This window comes from Papaver somniferum, chromosome 8 (assembly GCF_003573695.1).
Source record: "Papaver somniferum cultivar HN1 chromosome 8, ASM357369v1, whole genome shotgun sequence".
Taxonomy (NCBI): Eukaryota; Viridiplantae; Streptophyta; class Magnoliopsida; order Ranunculales; family Papaveraceae; genus Papaver; species Papaver somniferum.
Genome location: NC_039365.1, coordinates 156160934 through 156186651, shown reverse-complemented (window position 1 = coordinate 156186651; position 25718 = coordinate 156160934).

Sequence of the window (25718 nt, the reverse complement as noted above, 5' to 3'; positions counted from 1 at the left end):
GACATCTCCATTTTGCTGTGAGCTTAACTGACTTGCACATGTCACATTTGATGGAATCTGAGCTTATATTTTGACCTAGAACTTTGTAGGTACGTTCTAAGCAAACCTTCACGAGACTTCAACTCGTCCACTAGGGACACTTAGTGGTTTAAAAGGCTTAGTGCATACGCTAAATGCATTCGAGAGACCAGCGACAGTGGTATAGGTAGGATTTCCTTAGTTTTGTTTTACTTGAGGACAAGTAAAATTCAGGTTTGGGGGTATTTGATGAGTGCCAAATATGTATATATTTATCCCTTTTTGTTGGCATTTAACTCATCTTTTGTGCATTAATTCTACATTTTATCCCATATTCTGTATTTTCATTGTTTTCAAGAATAAATATTTTTCTTACTTAATTTTGCATTTTTAGGTAATAAATAAAGTTTGGATGAATAGCAGAGCGGAAAAGAGCAGAAAAGTAGTGAAAAGCCGGGAGGAATTACACAAGGAAGCCGCGAAGAATGTTGTGCACAAGACCAAAAGGCTAGAAGTGGGCTTGAAGAAGAAGAATTGTCCTTAAAGAAGATATGGGCTTGGCATACCCAAGGCCCAAAACCCTTACTCAAACACATTTCCACTATCCAAGCCCGTCTCGGATTTCAGCCGTCAGATCGAAGCATTTCAGCATCCTACGGTCGCTCCATCATCGCACATCAAACTCCGAAGCCCCCGCTTTACATCGCAACGCCCATCTCCATCTTGGGTCGTCCGTTTTGCTACATCCCTTCATCCGACGGTCGCTCCACGCTTACCTCCGTATCGCCGTTGGATCCACCTACCATCTTCCCATCCATCGCTCCTTGTCGCAGATCATCAAACCTCGCTACCTGCTTCACACCCTAGCACCGAACCCTATTACCCAACCAAACGGACCCTTCTTTCCATCGGTTCTTCCCCTTCTTCCCAAATCTTGCAACTCTGCCATCTCCATCACCACCATCTCCCATCTCCACCTCGAACACCACCACTACCACCTTCCCCCGACAAACTCAGGAGTCAATCACCACCCTTGTCTCTTCCTTTCTCGTCTGTAGCATCGAGTCCTGATGCTACAAACTCGACAGTGAGAGAAGCTAGGGTTCACAGACGTCTAGGGCTAGGCCAACAGCGCAACAAGATCTAGAGGAGGAGCAGTAGAACATCAACAGGGCATGGGTCGAAGCCAATTTACACATGGGTATGTCGAATTTGATTTTCCCCAAAAGTTAGGGTTTGCAAATTTAGGGTTTTGGTGAAATTAGGTATTTTGTTGTAAGCTATAAAAGGGAAGTGATGTAGGATGTTAAAGGTTGTTCTTGGTTAGCCGAGATACCCCCAAATTTGGGTTAATCACTGTTTAATTTTAGTTTTAATTTTCAATTTAATATTTAGGGTTCTTCAATTTCTGTTCATGTTCTGTTTATGTTAAATTTTTGAATTCATGTTTCAATTATCTTGTATGATGTATGTTAGTGTTAGCATGTTAGTCATGAGCTAAGTCTCACTAGCTGAGGCTCAGATGAAACCTTAGTGCACTAATGAATGATGAATTGCTAGGAAGGCCTGTTTTGCTTGAGTAATGGGAAGTAGTTGGTGCTCTGATATGCCTGTGGGGGCAAATCAGTGAGCAAGCTGATTTTCTTCCCATTCTAGTTGGATGCTTAAGTTTTTAAATCTAGAATTACATTGTTTAGCTAGGACACAAGGGTGGATTCTAAGCCTTAGCTTAGCCAAAGCTGCAAACTCCTCCCTGCCCTTGGCTAACAGCCTTGGTTCCATTGTTCTCTGCTTGTAGTTTCATTGTTCTGTCACATTTACTTCACAGGGAGTGGGATTGTTTACTTTACTTCACTGTTACCATTTGTTTCATTGCTGCTCCCTTGCCTTAGGCTAACTGCCTTTGTGCCTCATTGCCACTGATTTTTGCTTCTTTCCCATGATCATTGTTAGTTTGTTTCACTAACATCTTCATTGCTTTGTAAATATCACAGTTTCACTGCCACCATTTGCTCTTTCTTCTCTTTTGTTTCTCCTGTTCTTGTTACTGCATTCACTGCCTAGTGCTCTGCTGCCTTGTTCTCCCCTTGCTGCTACTACTTGCTGTTGTTGTTGCTGCTGCTGTGCACTTGCCCTTTGCACTGCTGCTGCTCTCCCTTTCCCTGCTGAGCATCTGCTGCTGTGCACTGCTTCTGCTGCTGCTGTGCACTGCTTCTGCTGCTGCTGAAGCCCAGATTCATAACAAAAGCCAACTGTGGACTTAATAAAAGCCCAGGTTCAAGGCCCAGCCACAGTTCAGGTTAAGGTCTAAGGCCCAATTCACTGTTACTAAGCCCAGTTCACTGTTATCCCAAAGCCCAGTGCAACTCAAAAGACCAAAAGCCCATAAGTTCACAGTCAATCCAAAAGCCCACTGAGCCCAAAACCATTTCATTGTTACAAAAACCCACTAAGCCCAAAGCACAATTAGAAGCCCAATAGCAATTTAGAGCCCAAATAGCTAGAAACTCCAAACACCCCCAGTCTCTGTGGATCGACCCGTACTTGCACGAGCTACAACTGACGACCGTGCACTTGCGGTATTACTGTAGGTCCGTTTTCATTTCACTTCAATTTTATACGCTTTCCCGGGTCCACCAGTCGGTCCTTAAAGGAGGGTGACGACTGATGATCACGGCGGCATCTTATTGGTCTCCTAAAAATAGATCTAGGATGGTCAATTCGGCTAGCGAAGTTGGACGACCGAGATGATTTGCGGCAGTTAATGGCCGCGACTAAATTTATTAAAATTCCTAACTGCGGCGCGACTAGAAACTATCGGGCGACCGTTTGGGGGCCATATAGGCAAGCCGCGGCTTGGCCGATTGCAACTTATGGAAGAGGGGTGGAGATCATGGCCACACCTTGTTGGCTGCCTAAAATACGAGTTAGACCGGACGATTCGACTGGCAAAGTTGAGCGACCGAGATGATTTGCGGCAGTTAATGGTTGCCGTTGATTTAATTTTGGTTTCAAAAGCCGTGTGGCTAGCCCATTTTGGGATAGCGGTTTTCGGTTCTGGCGGCATGCTGTGGACCATTCGAGTGGCCAGTGCTACAGTCGGGCCACTGATGAACGTATGCGCACTTTGTCCGTCGATCGAATTGAATCTAGGCCGGCCAATTCGGCTGGAGAAGCTGGACGACCGAGATCGTTTTGCGGCAAAAATGTAATGCTGCTTAATAGAAATTAGGGTTTTGTAAGTCGCACGACCAACTAATTTTGGGCAATCGTTTATTGTCTGTGTGGGCGAGTTGGAAGGGTTCCGATTCTCCGGAGTATTAGTGGGCCCACCGGTGTGCCTGATGAAGCTTGTCCGGTCGCGTCAGGGAGCGACAATGCTTAGTAAATCAGCCTGCCAAAACATGCGGCTGTGATAGTTTTGAGACTGACATGGGCAGCCTATGTCCAATTCCTTAAGGAATTAAGTGCATCGACCAACCAACTTCCACTTTTAATTGGAAGTGCATGCGGCGCTTTTAAATCAATCTGATTGGTCGATGAGGAAAGGGACGGCAAGCAGTAACATGGAGCGTGGCCGACCGTCCACGGGTGGCGCCTGTTGGAGGAGATCGGTCGTCCAAGTGACGCGGCCACGCCTCCTTTTGTTGTTGCTTTTGCTTTCCGCAGTTTCTCTTTATTTCTTGTTTTCTGATTTTTGGTAGGATCTTGCTCCTACTAGCTCCACGATGGATCAATTTCCTAGTTTTCCTAGGTTTAGTTTCGACCAGTAGGGTTCCAAATATCGCGCAGGGCGCAAAAATCCTAATTTTGCAAATTGATAAAATTAGGTTAAAGAACTGAATTTTGCGGGTTGCCGCAAAATCAATCAATTTTTCGTGAATTTTGCATACTGATACAAAAATCACTAATTTAATATCAAAGAGAAGCAGAACTTTGCGTGCCTCTGATTGAGTACTTCCACACGCATCTTAATCCTGACACTTTGGGAGATTCATGCTACTCGGTTGCGAGCGAACATTAGTCTCCATGTCATGTCAGTATTAAGAGTTCAACTGGGGAACATGGCATAGAATAAATACTCAGAAATTTATAGAATATTTGGTATTGTTTCTATGCGCACCATTCTGGATAAATTTCATATAAATATACTGAGTTTCTCAATACATATGTAAGCGAAGAGGCCTGGGCGCTAGTCACTTTTAAATGGCTCTGTTTCTTTGCAGAACGAAAGCACATTAAACACAGGGTTTCACAATTTTAGCCCTGAACTAAAAACCACCATCAACAACCGCAAACGCAAAAACTTAATCTCATTCTGGATGAAATTTCGGAATAGTCAATGTGTCAGATTTTAGATTTAAGTAGAAGCACAAGTACAAAGACTTAAGTAGAAAATGAAACTACGGGGGTACCAAAATAAACCACCAACTTTTTTATTTGGACCTATATTTAAGACAAAACCTAATAAAATTGCAAGTATACCAACTTAGTAATTCTTGAACAATATGTGTATACGATTTATCTTTCTTGTACAATCAGTAGTTTAGATCAAAAATCCGTGAACCTGATTGAGAACAAGAACTCTTGAAAGATCTCAAATATCAATATCCAAGACAACCTAGTATGTACCGTAATAGTACATGAACCGAATTCCAACAAGAACAAGTCTCGTAATCTTTATTTCAAGATATGAATTCTCAATAAAATGTCTTATAGGTTATATACAGTTTTAGTTAAAAAATGTATAGGTTGATTATCAAATCATTTGCTTTTACTTTAATTATATCAAACAAAAATATAATACGGAAGTAAAAAGTAAAGCAAGACACGGAGAAATTTTGTTAACGAGGAAAACTGCACCTGCAGAAAACCTTTGGGACCTCGTCCAGTTTAAACACCGAGTCGTATTAAACCGCTACAGACACTAGCCTACTATCATACTTCGGGATGGAATATAGTTGAGACCGAATCCATCCTCCAATTTAGTTACGCTGTGCTCCTTACGTCTCTTAAACCTCGCAAGACTCTGCGCACTTGATTCCCTTAGCTGACATCCTTTACATCCAAATTGAAGTTTTTTTTCTAGTTTAGAATTCGACCAACTAGTTCTGGTATACGTTCGTGAACCAGAATCTATCAAACATAAAGTTTATGATCAACAATTTTTGAATGACCTTATATATATAAGAATAAAAGGAAATAGAGAAGAATTATTTAATTAACCTAGATTACAAGTTGCATAATTATCAAGAAGATTATTACCAACTCGTGCTTTGTGATCCCTAAAATAAAGTCTTCTTGTCTCACTCTTGTTCACGAAGAACAAAAGTAGTGGAAAACAACCTTATGAATCTTTACACTAATTTTCCAAGGGATGATTTGTGTAGCTTACATGAACCCTTTATTTAGTGATTAGTTGCTTGAAACCTAAGAAAGTTTGTGAGCTATTTCATTTTATAATAAATTACTTTAGCATAATTTTTTTTTTTTTTTTGTAAAATAAATTACAATTTAACTTAGGAAGGATTTTAACACATTACACAAACTTGAATATGGCAATCAATTGTATATGGAAGAATAGTCATCTTGCATAGATAAGGAAACATCAAAAACTTGACCAGAAAAGGCATCTAGTCATGTTTTCACGCTCAAGTCCATGAACCGTTGCAAATAGTTCGTGGAGTGTTTCCTATTCACGAACTGCAACAACAACAACGACACTTATAAGTGTTACTTCAATAAATCGCTCATAACTTCTTCGTTATAACTCGAAGTTGAGTGATTCTTGGCTCGTTGAATTTGTATGCTCATTCACTACAACATGGAGACTTTTTCAGGGACAAATTTTACTATTACTAAAGTCATGGCTCAATATCGTCAAGTCCATACATAAATACATGTTTACCTTCATAGGAATTGTTCCACAAAGAGAGCACTGTTTTCAATAGATTGGAAAGGTAGAATTGAACAAGAGTCCAGATGAAATCAGTCACCACATACCTTTGTTGATGAATTCCTCGTTGATGTCTTCGTTTGATCTTCAATCTTCGAGGGTTATTCAGTGATGTCTGATACTCAACTGCACACTTCTAATCCTAGTCCAAGACTTGATTTTAGTAGCCTAGAAATCAAGATTTTTTTCTTCTACCATTGACAACAAGATTGAGATAGCAAACCTTTGGGTTCAACCGAGCATTGCTCTAACAGAAAATACAATGATTAACTCTACCTACATCTAGTTTTCAAAGATATCCAATAAATTGACTTATTTCTATCTACCAAACCACACATTTATTTCATTTCATCATATATTTATTTTATTTAATATCTCTACAAGCATGGCGCCATATGATTCAAATGAATATTTGGCCATAATTAAAGCTTGGTATAATCAAAATCGTCGTAAAGATGTCCAATTACAATCAGTTTCGGCTGAAACCTTTTGGGGGCAGGTGTGGAACCAATATGTGCAAGATTATGGGAGTACAAAACGAAAATTGTTACAACAAATACACGATATGAACCAAGTTATCCAAAAAGGAAAAAAAATGGATTTTTAACTTAGAACTTTAGGATTGTCGATCAAGAATTTGGAAGTAACTTTCGCAGTTCTTTTACATATGATCTTCCAATTAAATACTAGCAAAGTAAATTTGTGTTTGTTTTTTTGTTGGAGAGACTAACTATAAGGACCCTCAAGCTCGTCAACATTATTAGACCAATCGAGTGACGTTTTAGTCGATAACAATTAGATTAGTTTAACTCGAACGTTATTTAATAGAAATTAATCTAACATCGTTCTAGATACGAAATTAGTGCCACGGGATAGATCTCGAAAAGTTATGCAAGATGGACTACTTGAACGTGTCATTCAGATATCAGACAAAAAAAATATCTCTGGATTAGTACAAAGGGTAAAATCGTTATTTCTCGGATAAACACTTTTAATGCAACTTAGACACGTTGTGGATGCCTTATCGAAGCAAGTGGGTGTGCTAATATTTTCTTTGGTCTTATCTCTAGAAACTGATTGAGAGAAGATTTATTTTATTCTTTTCTTCTCTTTCTTCTTCTCTGTTCTTCTCGCCCTTTCTTTTTCTTTCCCTGTTGCTGCTCTGAGAGATGAGTGTTGATTGAGAGAATCGACTGATAAATTAATTAAGAGAATAAGAGATGTTGCTGCTGTAGATCATGATGAAGAAAAATTAAGGGATTTCGTCTGTGGTGACAAACTGAGAGAAACAATTAGGGTTTCTGTGGGTTAAAGATGAATCAGTTGATTGAATTCGAGTTCTTAGGTGATTTGAGAGATGAATCGAGTTGTTGTAGATGAAGATCAGAAGGGTTGTAGTTGAATTGAAGTTCTGTTGTTGATTCAGTGATGATGGAAGAAGTTAGGGTTTTGTAAGAAGCTCAAGGAAGAATTAGAAGATGGAATCGATATAAAGGGGATTGAATTAATGAGGGGTTTTCTCTTAATCGAAGTATAGTCGGATGAATTGAATTTAATTGGTTATTACAGAGATGTTCATGAAGAAATGGAGAATTAGGGTTTGTAAGAGTAACTCAGGGTAGATGTTGAAGAATTGATTAAGATTAATAATTAGGGTTTTGATTCTGTTTGAGTGAAGATTTTGGGAATTGGCTGAGATGATTTGTGAAGTCTGGGTTTCAGTAAAATTGAAATGGGAGTTTAGCGATTCAAAGGATGTTGATTCTTGGGTAAGATTCTATTTTCGTTTTAAGTTTGCTGTTTCAGTTTTAGTTGTTTAGATTATTGAATCTCGTGTTTGTGAATGTTACTGTTGTTATGTTGAGTATAATATGAACTGTGATTGAGTTGTGGAGGTGTTGGTGGTGGATGTGAGAATCTCAGGAAGAAGTCGTATTAGTGGTTGTTACATATTATGAAGTTGTTGCTGCAGTTAAGAGTTTGAGATGAGGATGAATCTGGTGGTGGTGGTGGCGATAATTTAGTAAAGCACATGATTTTGGAGATGGTGTTGATACTGGAGTGGTTGTTGATGCAGGGCATGGCAGAGTAGCTGATGTTGAACTGAGAAAGGTGCATATAGTTTGTTGGGAGCAACTGAAGAATGGGTTTAAGTTGGAACTGTTGGTAGTGATGTTATGAGCTGAGTTTGAGTGAGGCCATGGAAGCTTGTAGTTGAGTTATTTAACTGAAGTTGCGGGTTATTGATCTGTGGATGGATTGTGGTGGATGTGGTTTTATGAGTTGTTGTTGGTAGGTATAAAATTAATAGTATTGAAGTATAGTGGTATAGTATTGTTGAGACAGTGAAGTGGTGATGCCATTGAAGTTGCAAGGAATATGAGTGGCTGGATATGGTGGTCTCGTCTCTGTGGTTGAATCAGTTGGGGGCGTATGATATTGAGTGATATTGCTGTTGAGGGTGAAACGAATATGTGGTTGAGGTTTAGAGGAATAGGTTAGGTCGAATCTTTCAGTGAAAGCTTGGAACTGCAATTGCAGGTAGGCTGTTAGCTTTGTAATTCAATTTGAAGTTTATTCGTATGATTCAATTGATGTATTCTTGGTTTGAAATTAAAGTTGAGTTAAAGAGTTGTAGAGTTCCCTTTAGAGTTTGGTGTTGCACAAAGATTGTGCCTTAGTCTTTGGCCTGAGCAATGGCTCTGGCCTGTACAAGAGTTGTGGCCTTGTGCCATTCAGCCAATCAAGATCTGACTCTAGATGACTTAGTCCATCTGACTGAGTTGAATCGTATTGACCCACTGAGTTACCTGTCTTGACCCGAGTTGACTCAGTTGACCGATTTTGACTTAACCATTGGACCAGGGCTTGACCTTGACTGGACGTTTACCGTTAATTGAACCTTTGATTGTCATAGACTGTTAGTTGATACTGTAGGATTGGGCTTTAGATAATTGGGCCGAGTTTAGTGAATTTGGGCTTAGGGTTAGTTTTACTAGTTCGATGATTTGGACCTCTTATGGTCCGAATTAGCTTTCGGTTTCTTCTACAAAGTTGTAGATACTTATAAGACCTATCTAATGGACTATAGAACCAATCTAATTCAATTAGTAAACCTTAGCTATGCTAAAGATAGATAAATAAAAGATGTAGAACCTTAAATGGGCCTAAAATCATTAGAAAGACTAGTATGATTCTTGTGTGAGCCTTTTGGCTAGATTCTTAGAGTTCTTGTGTGATTAACAGTTAGTCTATATTAACAACGATCGATTCAAAGGATGAACCAGCAGATCGTGGATCTCGAGGTAGGCGTGGCTTGTCATCAAAAGATATGGGAATACATTTGACTCTTTTGTAACCATTGTTGTTTCTTTTACAAAAATTTATTGTTAACAAATCATGCATTGTCTGTCTATGCATTCCATGCTTTATTTAAATTGCATTGTGATAATTATGTTGATTCTGTTAATCTTTCCATGGTTTGGAAAGGACTTGAGTTGCTTGTTTGTCATATGAATTGTTATGGAAAATGAGAATTTCCACGTGTGGTATATAGGATACGCTCCTTCATATTTATATCTACATGAGTTCAGTTTTTATGCTTAGAGTGGGTCATCATGGTCTTGGTGATATCAATAGCTAATGAGTGTGGTTAGCACGAATATTATACATTGTTTGAAGAATGAGTTTGTCCATATACATGTTTGTTTACTTCTGTGAGGATATGCTTTTTCATATTTATATCTACATGAATTCAACTTTTATGCTTATTATGGGTCATCATGGTCTTGGTGATATCAATAGCTAATGAGTGTGGTTAGCACGAATAGTATACATTGTTTGAAGAAAGAGTTTGTCCATATTCGTGTTTGTGTATCTCAGTGACTTGGTCACTATTTAATGTCTAGGAAAACATTATTGTTTTTCTTAATCTTGCTTATGATTACTTAGAAGTTAAATGTTAATTTCAGTTTTCAGAGACAGATCACAGTGCGCTGCGAAAGCTTCAACGCTTGAGTTTGCTAATTGGTTAACTTCTGCTAGGATTATTATGTTGTATATTTTATTTGTAAACGAAATGACTATTGTTAATTTATCATATGAGAGAAGCGTTTATATATATATATTTCAGAGTGGAGTTAGTTTTTGGTTAAGTTATGTAGCAGATTTCTTAATTGAATGTTAAGTAAATGAATTAGTTTCTTAGTGCCTCTTTAGTTAGTTAATTTCTTGGATTAGTCAGCTGTTAACTTAGGGGGCGCTACACTAACAAAAAAGCGTTACTATGAAGATAAAGTAATGGAAATCAGATTTGATAAATGTTATTAATTTATGAAAGAAAAAAATACAGACTATAACACAACCATAAATCTCCCAATAATTTTCCAGAAGATTGCGATGAAGATTGAGACAAAGGGGCGTATGTGATTAGATTTTGTGGGTACATATTTTGTATACTCGCACGTGATTAAAATTGTCCACTAGGATCACCTAGCGGGTTAAAATTGTTTCACATGTTAAGTGTAACCGTGATTCCTACAAAAGTGAATTAAACCAAAATACATAAACAAAGTAGATTATATCTTTAATTCAAAGAAAACTCACAGTTTAAAACTTAGATTACACATAGCTACATTAAAAATATAACTTCTAGTTATGAAAATGAGTTCCAAGTAACTCTTTGCTTCTAAGTGAGCAAACGACTCTTCTTTCCCTAAACTTGTTCCAGTTGTGTCTAATAGGAAATTCTTTGTACTTCAAACACCAGTTCGTAACAACAATGACATGAGATACATCATTCATTGAGTAAACTAATTTATATTTCTCATAATTTTTGTAAGACCATACACCTATATCCTGTTTGTCAAAAGAAGTTATTGGGTTGTTTTTCTTCAGGAAAATCCAACACCATGCAATAAGTTCTAATCAAATTGCTGTCTTCATTAATTTATTTTTCCATTTTTATTTTTTTCTTTTCCTTTTTTGGATTTTTCTTTGTTCCATTGTATTATCGTAATATTCCTATATTCTCTTAGCATTATATAAGGAAATATACGATGGTTATATTTAAAAAAAAAATATGCATTGGGTTTCAGTTTTATCGGATGTATCCACAATCAGCATGCTCTAACATTAACGACCATGCCGACATAAGAAGAGTCGTCATAGTCTTATTTGTTCATCCTAACGACTCTGTCTTTTTATTAAAAATACCGTAGTCGTGCACCTGCATGTGTTTTTACAATTTGGAGTCGTCATGCTTTGAAAGAAAACGATGACGAATTTCGAAGATCAGAATGTAGTCATATTTATCTAACAAAATTGTGTTGACTTTTGATTAAAAGCTTGGGACTAATTTTTTCCGGCATGGAAGTTTCATCATTGACTGTGCCAATTTCTAGACAGTTCAATTAAAAAAAATGTTGATTCTTACAATCATTTGACGAATTAAACAAACAAAATTACATAGATATAAGCATTTAATTTGACTCATTCATTTTGGTTATCAAATTCTCAAAACCTCCTTTATTTATTTAATTTTTTCCTTTAAAAATTCTTCTTATTTTTCCCATTATCTATAACTAACTATAATTCATAACTTATAACTCAACTAACTAATCTAACTATATTAATTAAACTAATGAAATAAATCGGTTCTCATTAAGTAACGAGAGTTTAGCCATTAACAAACATATATGGATAGAAGGATTTTAGTTTTACTTTAGAATACCTCTGTTTTGTTTTATTATCTAATCCCTGGTTAATTTTTCATAGTTTCCAATCTCGCGGGTTTTTTTTGCTGCATGGAATTAACTAGTCCATTCAAGGACGACTAATCAGAAACTTCTTTTTTTTCTGGAGGGATACTAGTTTTATTTCCGAAGTACATAATAATAGATTAAAATAGGGTCATAACGAGGTAATATTATTGTCCCTTATCCATGTATTTTAATTAATGGTTAACACGCCTTTCAGAACGGTTCATATGTAGTAGGGACTCAACCTAGTTGATAACGTGAAAAGAACCACAAATTTTAAACCGAAAAATTGACTAAGTGGACATTATCAGATTGCAATGGGTTCTTCACCTAGCCGATTGTAACGTGCTTTTCATCTATTAGGTCGTAAATTGGCATAAGTCCGGAACCCTAGACTATTTAAATAAAGAGTCATGCCCGATCTGCCTAAATTTTATTCATCCATTGAGTTTCTCAAACTGACAAGGCCGAAAAATAAAAAATAAATTGATATCCTTACCTATGAAATCATGTTAACGATAACAAAAATGAAAAGTATAGTTGGTTAAGTGATCTGCTCCCTCCGTCCACCTTAGAAGAAGATATAAGAGTTTTTTTTTTCCGGCCTACACTATTTCGAGGTTTTCTTATTTTTCCATAAAACTATTAACAACATCACTGCATTTTATCTTGGAATGATAAGTTTTTATTTAAATGTATTACAATTAATGTTTAGAAACCTGTATCATAAACATTTATGGAATAACTTTGGCAAATGTTAACTTGTATACCAGAGCAATTAATTACCTTGATCTTCTACTTATGCACTCAAATTTTGAGAAAATTATCTGTAAACTACTCACCATAATAAATAACGAAAAATTTCCATCTATAGCCCTGGAGGTGTTTTTTTTTTTTTTTTTGAAAAAAGAAGGTTAACCTGGATTTAACTAATTTTGCTATTTCTTGATTATTAGTTAATGAGTAATTAATACAGTAGAAATATTTTTCCATTTAAATCAAAGCCTACCATATCTGTATATGATTTTTTTTGATCGAAACCATATCTGTATATGATTGATTCTAGTATTCTACGAGTTTTCTTATTTCTCCTCCATATCTTATATTCTTTTTCATTTCATGCCTTTTCTTCTCCATTGTCCTGCTTGATTAATGGCCAAATTTAATACCTTAATTTCCATCATAGAAAGAAAGTCATGTATAATAAACGACACGTAAAGGAAAAGTATTGATAGCTTAAACAGATAAAATATTGAGTAGTTTACCGAAGGAATAGCTTAAATGGCACAATAACTTTATAACTCTCTTCATTCTTCGATATGTATGAGAAAACCAAAACCATCAGATAAAATGAAACAGAAGGAATAATTATTTGTCTTTTCGATAGTTACTTAATCGCCACAAAGGCATCTATGTGCACCTCCAATAAACCATGGGTGCACGTTTCTTCCTCTGATTATTGGTTGTAAAGTTGACCATGGTTATTATATTTTTTAATTTACAAAATTGGAAATAGAACCTAACTTCTCTCCTCTCTCTATTTTAAATTTTAATAAAGTTAGAACTAAATCAGAGATAATTCGAGTCTGTGATACAAATGTGATTCGCCACTTGTTTAATTAGTGGTATTACAATTGCTAGAAGAATCATGCTCATACACCGAACCATCCCATAATTTTTCCCACTACTTTGAATCTTTACCTTAGGAAAATCACTAATTAAATCAAGATTCATTGCGTTTAAATATTTGTAATAGCTTCTGATACATACCTACTAATATGCTATAACTTTTTTTGTAGCAATAAAAATGAAAGGCAGAAAGAGAACTAGTAGAAAGATCAAATTTTCATTAGCAAAAGTTGAAGACATTTCGATAAATTACCTTCTGATCTATCATGGGTTTTCATCAGAACGTGTTGTTCTACCATATATTCATATGTACACTATTCTTACATGACCAACATTCTGATGCTGCTGCCATCATAAATTTTGTTCTTTGTTTCATCACCACTTGAACAAGAGCAGGGAGGCCCCTTATAGTGACATCCAAATCAGCTCTTATTCTCCCACTGTTTCCTTTTCTAATATTAGTTTTATTATGTTCTTCACACTGTGTCGCCCTTCCAATTTTGTTCACTGTTTTGTAATTAATCTAGTTACATCAGAATCAATAACATGAACATCATATTAAATGAGAGAATATATTTTTTTTTGAAGAAAAAAAGAGGATGAACCTCTTTAGATTATATTAATTGGAAGCCATGAACAGGCTAATTCAAGTACATCAAATAGATACAACAAATGAGTATAAAAGAAAAATACTACAACAATATAAGAATTGTAATATAACAAAAGTACATAATTGTTGATCATAGAAGTAATCGATGTAATCGGAGAGATGGTGTTTTGATTCTGCATCCACCATGTGGAAAATTCTTCTTCTTCATTAAGAGAAAGTCCTTTGTAAAAAGGATGATTTGCACTAAACATCATTATCATAACCAATTCCAGTGGCCATTGATCTTGTTTGGTTGAATCTTGATCATCCTCACACCGAAATTGACTGCCTTCGAAGATATACTTGAATATATCATCGGGTTCCAATTGAAATGCCCGAAGGCTATAGAAAATCGCACTAAAAGCGAATACTGCATGACATAGAACAACCATGAGATATCAACAAAACTAAAAAATAAAACAAACCCTAAAACCTGAAATCACAAATAACGTGATTTTTTTATTGAAAACATTAAAAACTAATTACACAAACCCAAATCTACTCGGAAAATATGATATATCAGATAAATCCGAGCAAATTTAGGTTCGGAGATGAAGAAGAAAAGAAGTTAGAATTATTTGGAAAATACGGTTATGCAAAGAAGAGAGAAGATTTAGGCCACTAAATTGTTACGTTTGGTTATTGTGTACAAACCTTTCAAATGAGAGAATATAATTTCGAAGAGATCACCTTTCGTTGATGATTGTGAATTATCAAGGAAAAATAATAATGGTTACTTAGTTAAATCTATAGATGAATCGATTAGGCTGACTAGTGTTAATAAAAAGAAGAAAATTGAGAACAACAAATGGTAATAATGATTTGATTTTGTTCGTGGTATAAAAAAAAATTAAGACCAGATTTAAAAATTATTTCTAAACAAGTCAAAATTGACGATTCGGTCTGAGTTGAAGTGAGAGAATCTCTGCAAATCGGTGACCGACTAGGTTTTTTTCTTAATCAATTTTTTTTCTTCGTTTTCAATGCTTTCTTTATTAATTCAGGTTGATTTTCAGACAAATTCAATGATCGGTGGTGATAAATATGCTGATTATATTTGTTAGATAACCAAACCAAGTCGGATTTCAACAACAAACGCGTGGAAAATGAATCTGGTTCAGATTTAAATCCAAAAAGTTTCAGATCACATTTACGAAACCCTCTTTTTGATTCTTCTACATCTGATATATCCTTGTTTATTCCTGATGATGTTATCGATGGGAGCTTAGATGAATGGAAGTTTAGTTTGATTATACCTTTAGATGAGGGTTTCTTTGTACTTAAACTAGATAATGATGAAGATAATAAACATATATGGGGTGGTTATTGGATTGTTGAAGATCAAACTCTGCATATTAGAATCTGGGAACCAAATTTTAACCCTAAAAATCAAAAATCATCTACAACATATGCTTGGGTTCAATTTCCTGGCTTAAGTATTGAGTACTAGAAAGATAGTATTATTCTACAGATTGCTAAGGCCGTTGGAAAACCAGTTAAGGTAGATGATACAACTATGAAGAGAGAAGTGGGTTATTATGCTAGTGTTCCTGTGGAGATAGATTTGGTTAAGCATATTCCAAATAATGTTTTGGTGAAAACTAAATATGGTGAATTCAAACAAGCAATCAATATTCCAAAAATTCATAAATATTGTAATCACTATATGGTTTTGGGTCACTGTGTTGCAGAATGCAGAGCAAAGCAAAAAGAGCAGTCTTAACAAGAGGAATTGGTGTATGTTGCTCCCAAAAAAACTTGGAAGAGAATTCAACCAAAGGAAAGCCAATCTACTACAAGTGGCTTTGATATATGTTTTGTCTCTCCTGAATTAATAAAGGCATCATCATCAAGACAGATGGTTGATAGTGATAGTGAGATGGTAAAAGAGATAATTCCAACAATAATAAATCATGTGGAAGTATACTCTGGCAGATTTCAAGCTTTACAAGATATGGATGAAGATATTTTGGAATCATATGTAGAATTTCCAGTGCTTACAGTGACAGAAGTGGTAGAAGTTGTGACTGAGTCTACTTTAGTTAATAATATTGTTAAGGTGGTATCTCAAAAAGAAAAATACAGAGATGAAGCTATTGAAGCCGGTGGTATTAAAACAAAACAAGATAAAGTGATAAGCATTATTACTACCAGAAAACATGTAGCTATTTTGGAGAATAAAAATGTAAAGAATACTCATGGGAAGAGGAGTTCTAACTCTTATCAAACTTCAATCATCAAATGAGAGTATTATACTGGAATGCCCGAGACTTGAGAAGACCCAAAGCCAAGGACAAACTCATGAGTTTAGTAAATTCTTTTAGTCCTTCTTTAGTTTTTGTTGTTGGGCCAAAGGTAAGAGTCACTTATGATTTCTAAAAGAGGCTAAGACTTCCTAACATGCATTTTAAATTAATTCATAATTCCAGTGATAGTAAAAAAGGCAACATTTGGATGTTTTGGAATGCAAATATTAGTTGTCCTATTGTTATTTCCATAACTTCTCAGGTTATAACAGTGGATGTTGGTGGAGTGTTGGTAACTAGTGTTCATGCAGCATGCTTAACTGTTGATATGAGAGATCTGTGGGAGGAGTTATTTTTTTTTAATGCTCTCAATCATCCATGACTTGTAATTGGAGACTTCAATACAGTGATGAATATTGATAAGAAGAAAGGTGGCAGATTTCCCTTATCTATTTATATGAATGAATTTAATAATTTTCTTCATGGATGTGGTTTGATCCAATCTCCAAAATCTTGTGTGGAATTCTCTTGGTGAAATAATAGAGCTGGTTCTAAAAGGATAGTTTGTAACTTAGACAAAGCTGTTTATAATGTTAAATGGTGGACTTATATCCGGGTTGGTGTTACAAAGTGGGAGCTAGAGGGACTTCATATCATAGTTCTCTTATAGGATCAAATGTTGTCATACCAAAACCTAATAATGTTCCTTTTAGAGCTCTCAAAATTTGGCTCAGTCATCCAGATTTTGTTAAAGTGGTAATGGAATCATGGAATGGAGAGGTGGTTGGAAATCCTTCTTTTATATTCTTAAGTAAGCTGAAAAGATTACAAACAGGTGATTAAGAAATGGAATTGGGAAGTGTTTGGGGATGTAAGAATCAAGTTACTCCAGGCAGAGAAAGAGGTTGTGAAAGCATCTATTAAGTCAGATAAAAAACTAGAAGACATTTTCTTACTAAATAAGTTGATAACTGCAAGAAGTATTCAAGAAGTTCTAACTCAGCAAAATCAGGATATTGCTGAACAAAAATCTAGTGTTAAATGGTTAAAGGAAGGGTCTTTTAATTCCAATCTCTTTCATTCATCTATTAAGATAAGAAAAATACACAATGCCATTACAAGATTCGAGAATTCAGCTGGTATTATTGTGTCATCCCAACATGAAATATCTACACTTATGGTAAATCATTTTGAAAGTAAATTCAAACACAAATAGGTAGATTTTTCCAGTGGTATTTGATCACATTCCTAAAGTGGTGACTTATGATGATAATATGCTTCTTGATGCTGTTCCTAATAATGAAGATATTAAAAAAACAGTCTCTGAGATGGATCAGGATAATGCTTCTGGTCCAGATGGATTTGCTGGATGGTTTTATAAAAGTACATGGGATATAATTGGCAAAGATCATGCTAGCTATCCAGTATTGCTGGAGTAGAAGATTTATTCCCAAGGTATGAATGCAGACTTCTTAGTTCTTATTCCAAAAGTCCAGGGAGCAAAAAAGGAAAAGAAATTCAGGCCAATAGGATTGAGTAATTTCTGCTTTAAGGTTAAACAAAGATAATTACAGTTAGAATGAGTTTGATAATGGATAAAGTGGTATGTCCTCAGCAAGGAGCATTTATTAAATGAAGAAACATTCAAAATCAAATTGTTCTAGCATCAGAATTAGTCAATGAAATGGAAACTACAAGAAGAGGAGGCAATGTTGCGCTAAAATTAGATATCACCCAAGCATATGATTCTCTTAACAGGGAGATTCTCTTTCAGGCAATGGAATTTTTTGTTTTTCTAGAAAAGTAATTCAGTGGTTATATATTTTATTTCAATCTAGCAGAATATCAGTAATGGTGGGCATGTTGGATATTTCTCTATGGGAAGGGGTTTAAAGCAAGGTGATCCTTTTTCACCAATACTATTTGTTATTTCTCAAGATGTTCTAAGCAGAATATTACAACATAAGGTGCAAGGGGGAGATATAATTTCAGTGGTCAATAAAAAAGGTATTCAACCTTCACACATCTTCTTGCTGATGATATTTTCCTATTCTATAATAGTGATAAGATAAATATTGCAAGGTTACTTAAGGTCTTAAAAGATTATCAATTTTCTTCTGGACAAGAAGTGAGTATGGAGAAAAGCAAATGCTTTGTGAGAGGTGAAAGTGAAGCTAGAAGGATGCAAATGCAGAAATGTGTGGTATGAATCTCTCTGAATTTCCAGATAAATATTAGGTGTGGTGTTGGTAGATGGAAAGATCAAATCAAAGCATGTGTGGCGGTATGTTGATATGCTTCAAAACAGACTAGCTAGTTGGTTAGGAAATTTATTATCTTTACAAGAAATGTTAGTTTTGGTAAAGTTTGTATTGAGCAGCATCCCAATATAATATGTCAGTTTATAAGTGGCATAGGAAAGTTCTAAGTGAATGCGAAAGAATCATAAGGAACTTCTTATGGTCAGGAGACCCTTCTGTGAAATAACAATTACACTAAAATGGGAGGAAACTTGTCCTCCTATGGAAGAGAGAGGCCTAGGATTGAGATCATTAGAAACAGTTAACAAGGCACTATTGGTGAATCTAGCTTTGAAGATACAGAATGGAGTTGATGAATGTGCCAAATTCTTTCAGTCTAAATTCCAAGATTGGCATGGTGAATAGATATCTTACTATAAGAAGTAATCAGTTTGGAGTGGTATTAAATGGGTATTGGATGAAGTTAATAATAACTCTAGATGGCTAGTTGGTGATGGAAGTAAGATTCCTGTGTGGAACGATATTTGGGTTACAAGTATGCCATTAAGTACTTTGTATCCCAATAATGATTTCATACAACATAATCCAGACTTGATGGTATCTGATATTTTAAGTAATGTTGAATAGGTGATTCCTTAGGAGATGTTGGATATGTTTGATACAAATGAACTTCCAGTAGCTGATGGTGAAGATAAGATAATATGGATATGGTCTAAAATCGGGTGAATTCTCTGTATCATTAGCAGTTAAATGTATTAGGAAGCACTAACCATTTCTAAAATGGACAAAGAAAGTTTGGCATGATAGCACTCGTCCCAGTGTGTCAAGCAATATTTGGAAAGTGGTGAGGGGTATCTGGGAAATATATGAGAACATGAGGAAAAGAGGGCTCCAATTAGCATCAAGATGTCCCTTCTGCCATCAAGATGAGGATACAACTGAACACATTCTTTGGTTTTGTAATTTCAGTGAACTAATCTGGCAATGGTTGGGTGGGATGTTCAATTTTTTCAATTCTATATCTTTTGAAGAGGTGATGTCTCTGGCAAAATCTGAAAGTCCTGCTGTGAAAGAAATTTGGAGATCAGCTGCCTTCATTACCATCAAGGAATTAATGTTTCTGAGAAATACATCAGTGTATGATAATATAACACCAAATGCAGAAGAGCTTAAAAGGAGAATAGTTCATTTCACAAGGGAGTGTTAAGTGAGAATGAGAGGATATATGTGGAATACTGCTCATGATTTACAAATTCTTAAAACTTTTGGCATGAAATGCAGAAAGGACAAAAGAAATAAGGTCACAGAGTGTTATTTCTACTTACCTGCTGTGCTGTGATGGGGACTCAAAGGGTAATATTGGTGAAGCAGGTTATTGGTTTATTGGCAGAAACAGTGAGGGTGAGGTATTGGTGTGTTTATGGGTGAAAACTATTTCTGCTGGTTTTGGTAATTTTGGGTGTGTGTGGATGAGAAATGAATCTAAACCCTAAACAAATACACTGCACGGGAGTGCTTTCTGATTCGAGAGATCAATCTATACAATTCTGGCCTAAACCAAGAAATGGCCATTCCAGACTTGCTTCGGTCACAAAGTGAAGGAGATGGGGTTGATCTTGAGGAGGGAAGCAAAGAAGGTGTTGAGATTGTGAAGGTGTTGGCTATTTATGACTTGTATCAGAATTATGAACTGTCTTGCAAGAATGTAAGTAATCATCTCTGGATGTTTTTTTGGACACGATGACAACACTTGGTTTTTCTGTGTTGTTTGGAAATAGGTGAACGACCAAGCCATCTGCACCATTGGCCTTGCCCCAACCATGCCGACCTTCCCTATGCGGCTACCAAAACGAAGGCGTGCGACGATCAACAACCACTTCCATGCTAGATGCAAATCCTAGCCGTCCAAGGTCGCCAAACAACGCATGGTAACCTTTGGCCCAAAGCCCTAGTTTTGGCAACGCCAAACTGCGCCAAGGCATGTCATGCCACATGTGCCAATGGCATGCCAACCACCTTGTCGCGCCATACCATGCCGGCCTTCCCCATGCGACAACCAAAATGAAGGCGTGCGACGATCAACGACCACCCTTCCATCCTGGATGCAAATCCTATCCATCCAAGTTTGCCAAACAACGCACGGTAACCTTTGGCCCAAAACCCTAGTTTTGGCCACGCCAAACCGCGCCAAGGCATGCCATGCCACATGTTCCAATGGCATGCCAACCACCTTGCCGCGCCATACCATGCCGGCCTTCCCCATGCGGCTACCAAAACGAAGGTGTGCGACGATCAACGACCACCTTTACATCCTAGATGCAAATCCTAGCCGTCCAAGGTCGCCAAACAATGCATGGTAACCTTTAGCCCAAAACCCTAGTTTTGGCCACACCAAACCGCGCCAAGGCATGCCATGCCACATGTGCCAATGGCATGCCAACCACCTTGCCGCGCCATACCATGTTAGCCTTCCCTATACGGCTACCAAAACGAAGGCCTGCAACAATCAACGACCATTTTTTCATCTAAGATGCAGATCTTAGCCGTCCAAGGTTACCAGCTAACACATGGCAACCTTTGGCCCTAGTTTGGTCGCGCCTAAACAAATCCTAAACCCTAACTTTTAGTCGCGCCTAAACTGGGACATATTAAAGCCATACTGATCATACTTTCATGCCACTGGCTACCAAACGAAAGGTTGCATTAATCAACGGCTACCTTCCTCTTAAGATGCAAAATCTCGACCGTTAAAGGTCACCACCGATCCGGCAAGTCTCCCGAGATCAAATTTCCAGACAACAACAACATGCTACATGTTTTCTACGAAAACACTTGAGACATCAACACATGTCACAAACTGGGGGATGCTCATTGGGTATTGGTTTGGCGGTTTACAACGTGCGGCGTACACTACGCTCGTTATAAGAAAGTGTCATAAGGATGAGGCGGTTAGTAAATACAGGAAGTAATGGTGAAACGCTTTATTTTATGGAACATCAATTCCAAGCGTTACCGGTTACCACCTCCTCCCATTTACTCACCCGTTTTCCATTTCTTAATGAGACCAGAGTACGTTTCACTTCGACTTGTATAAATAGGCATCACCTATTTCCACCGAAAAACAAGTTCAGGTCAAGAGTATACAACACTCAGAAAAAATTTGCTAGCTTTCCATCTGTTAGCTTCCCACTTTATGATACAAGTCGTGAAACAACTACTCTTCCAGAATCAACTATTCTGGTATCAACACTTTCTTCGCTTCCCTCCCCGAAACCAACCCTTCTCCTTCACTTTCTGACCGAAGCAAGTCTGGAATGTCCATTTCTTGGTTTAGGCCGAATTTGTATAGATTGATCTCTCGAATCTAAAGTACTCCCTTGCAGTATATTTTTTAGGGTTTAAATTCATTTCTCACCCACACCCGAAATTACCAAAATCAGCAGAAACCGTTTTCACCCTCAAACATCTGTAAACCGCCAGACCGATACCCAAGTAAGTATCCCCCAGTTTGTGACATGCTTGATGTCTCGAATGAGTGGATCGTGGGACCCACATGAAGTAGCATACGGTGTTAAGTTAAATAACTAAGTTATTTAAGAAATTGATATTCATGAAATATCGTGTATTCTCGATGCATGTAATGCATCGAAAACAATTAACATGTACGAAGCATTGATGTTTTAAGGCTTAACCGAATAAGTCGCGGATTAAGCGTCTTAAAATTACATCATGTCCAACCATCTTCGAGTGATCGTTTGGAGGCCGCATGGGCGACCCATCTCCTGGTCGATCACTCTATGTGGAAGAGTGGAGGATGGTGATCATCGAGGTATTTCATTGGTCGTCTAGCTTTCAACCTAGGATGTCCGACCAAGCCGTCAAAGTTGGACATACGAGATGGTTTACGGTATAAATCTGCAACCGTTGATGGAATTTTAGGGTTTTTAAGAGGTATGCAAGCATCCCTATTTGGCTTGATCGAACTCAAGCATGGGCGTTAATTTTGGTAGGCCCGATCGGCCATGCATGGAGGCGTCCTGCTGTTGTGCACGCATGTACCTCTCCCTCCCATGAAAGCTCGATCTGGGCCACTCAATTTGACTGGCAAAGATGAGTGGTCGTGATCGATTTGCGACAGAAATCCATTTCCGCAAAGGATTTGGAAGCCGCGTGACATGCCACTTTGGGGCACGCGTTTCGAGGTGCCGAGTCCTAGTCTGCCTAGGCCGGCCGGCCACATGCAAAGGTGGGCCCACCGTGATCACGTTGACACTCTTAGTACCTCTTAAGTTTATATTTACACCTTCCATCCAATCTGGCGAAGATGGATGGTCGTGATCAAACTATGACATGTATGCAACGCCGCAAACCCTAATTAGGGTTTTTACACGGTCGCACGCGCATGACTTTGGCCAAACGGTTTGGAAATCCACGCTTCTCCTTTGGAGAAACCGATCGTGTGGGGCCCACGTTGGGCTGACGTTGAACATATGTGCACCTTCCTGATGGTCCTAGGCGCGATCTAAGCCATCCAAATAGCTGGCTAAGTTGGATGGTTGTGATCGTTTTAAGACACTAGTGGAATTTCCGCGACTTTTTAAAGCACCACGCCATCCATGTTTCGAGAAAACGTTTATTACTCCATGGCATTGCCGTGAGAAAGCAGATCGGGTAGGTGAGGAGTGGGCCCGCCAATGTGTACATTAGCGCTTCGCTGATCAATAACGGGATGATCTAAGACGCCCAACCAGGCTGGCGAAGTTAGACGGTTGTGACAGTTTTAAGACTGACCCGATCAGTCTCGCTCGTTCGAGCCTTTTCCAAAACAACACGGCCACCCTATTTTAAGACTGGCGTTCAGTGGGCGTTGGGAGTATAGTGTGGTGTTCGACTGGATATGACATAAGCGGGCCCTCCGGTGGTCATCACAGTGATCGCCTTCTCCTGCTAGGGTTCGTCTAGGCTGGTTAAATCATGCGGTGAACTTGCGTGGCCGTGATTGTTTCTGAGACTGATACAGACAGTCCAGATTTCCCTTAGGAAATTAAACATGCTCGACCGGGCTAATATAAGCACGCCGATACAAGATTCTCTTTGTTAGAGAATGGTATACCCTGTACGGGTATTTCATGCATGTCTCGAAATTTGCACTTGGAGATTCATGCTACTCTGCTGAGAGTAAACACTCAGTCGTCATGTCATGCTAATAATGAGAGTTCGGAGAGGAACAACATAGGAAATACTAGGCAAATCATGCATTAATTGATAATGCTATAAATTCACAGAATATTTGGGATTGTTGCTACATGCACCATTCTAGGTGAATTTTGTATATTTATCGAATTTCTTCGAATATATAAAGTGAAGAGGTACTCATCACTTATCAAACGGCTTTACCCTTTGCAGGATGTCAGCGCGTTAAATTTGGTTTTATAATTTTAGCCCTGAACTAAAATCCACCATCAACATTAAGTTCCCTGCCTAGCACGCAATGGTTGCACTATTGTGGGGTAGGCATTAGATGGTGACAAATAAAGATAAAACTTATGAGACAAAGTTAGATGTTACCAGGAGAGATGGGTCATCCTGTCCTTGGAGAATGTCACGTTCAAGAGGCGTCCAGGTGAGTGTACCTCTAGCATGATGTCGGTTGGCCCCAGGCAGATTAGGCATATGGTTGGTTGGATTATAAAACTATTCATGACGATGTCGTAATCCCCGACTCTGATAAGGACGCGCCCTATCATGAGTAATATCCTTAAAAGGCTGTTGAAGCAATTTCTGAAAACTATGTTGAAGCAACTCCCAAAGAGAACGTTGATGTAGCTTCCGGAAAGCGTGTTGAAGCGGCTTCTGAAGAGAACGTCGAGGCGGCTCCTGAAGAGAGCATTGAAGCAGATTCTGGAGCGAATGTCGACGCGGATCTCGAAGAGAGCGTTGAAGCAACTTCTGAAGTGAAAGTCGAGGCGGGTCCCGGAGGGAGTGTTGAAGCAGCTTCTGGAGCGAACGTCGAAGAGGATCCCGGAGGGAGTGTTGAAGCAGCTTCTGAAGCGAATTTCGATCCCGGAGGGAGTGTTGAAGCAGCTCCTGGAGCGAACGTCGAAGCAGGTCCCGGAGAGAGTGTTGAAGCAGCTTCTGAAGCGAACGTTGAGGCGGGTCCCGGAGGGAGTTTTGAAGCAGCTTCTGGAGTGAACGTCTAAGCGGGCCCCAGAGACAGTGTTGAAGCAGCTTCTGAAGCAAACGTCGAAGCGGCTTCTGGAGAGAACGTCGAAGCGGGTCCCAGAGAGAGTGTTGAAGCATCTTCTGAAATGAACGTCGAAGCGGTTTCTGAAGAGAGCGTTGAAGAAGTTTCTTCTTATGGAGAGAACGTTGAAGCATCTTCTGAAGCGAACGTCGAAGCGGCTTCTGGAGAGAGCGTTGAAGCAGCTTCTTCTTCTGAAGAGAGCGTTGAAGCGGCTTCTTCTTCAGTTTAATTTTCCCTTGCGAATTACATGCTCCTTGATTGACTCTCTCTCTTGTGTTGAAGAAGTCCTTGAGATAATAAAGATATCGCCATCTCTCCTCCGCGACTCTATTACTTCTCCGTATGAAAATAAAATATGCTTTCGGATTACCTCTGTCCGTAGTGGTTGTTTATATGGTGAAGCTCGGGCACTAGTATCAACAAACGAACAACGGTTCTTAGCTTCAGCTGTGATCATAGGAGACTGGCAGGAAGAGGCGTGATAGCTACGGGCACGAACTTAGCGGTCTTTATATAGTGGTAGAGCTTGTCTCGTTATTATAGGGAGAAGCTAATGATGGAACCGACAACTTCCTTGATGCTGCCTCATGAAATGAAAAGAGAGGGAGACAGTCCCCTTCCCACGAGTATCCACTGAGCCTTCGACTTGATGGACGTCGTCATACTGGGTTCATGAAGCCGTCTTTACGTCTGCGTTGCGTTTCATAGACGTCCAGGAATATCAATGGTTTTTGACAATACGCCTGCTCTCTTGAGTATATCCTCATCTTTGGACATATTGGAATCATAATGATTGCATGCTTGCATCTCTCTAAATTCACCATCTTCGAGATGGGCAGTGCTAAGCAGTCCCTAGTCACACTCCCTTGCTATTATCACCTTTGGATCGTGTCTTTGAGGAGTAGGGAAGTTTCTTCATGTGAATGACTTAACTAATAGGCTCTGCAAATATGATG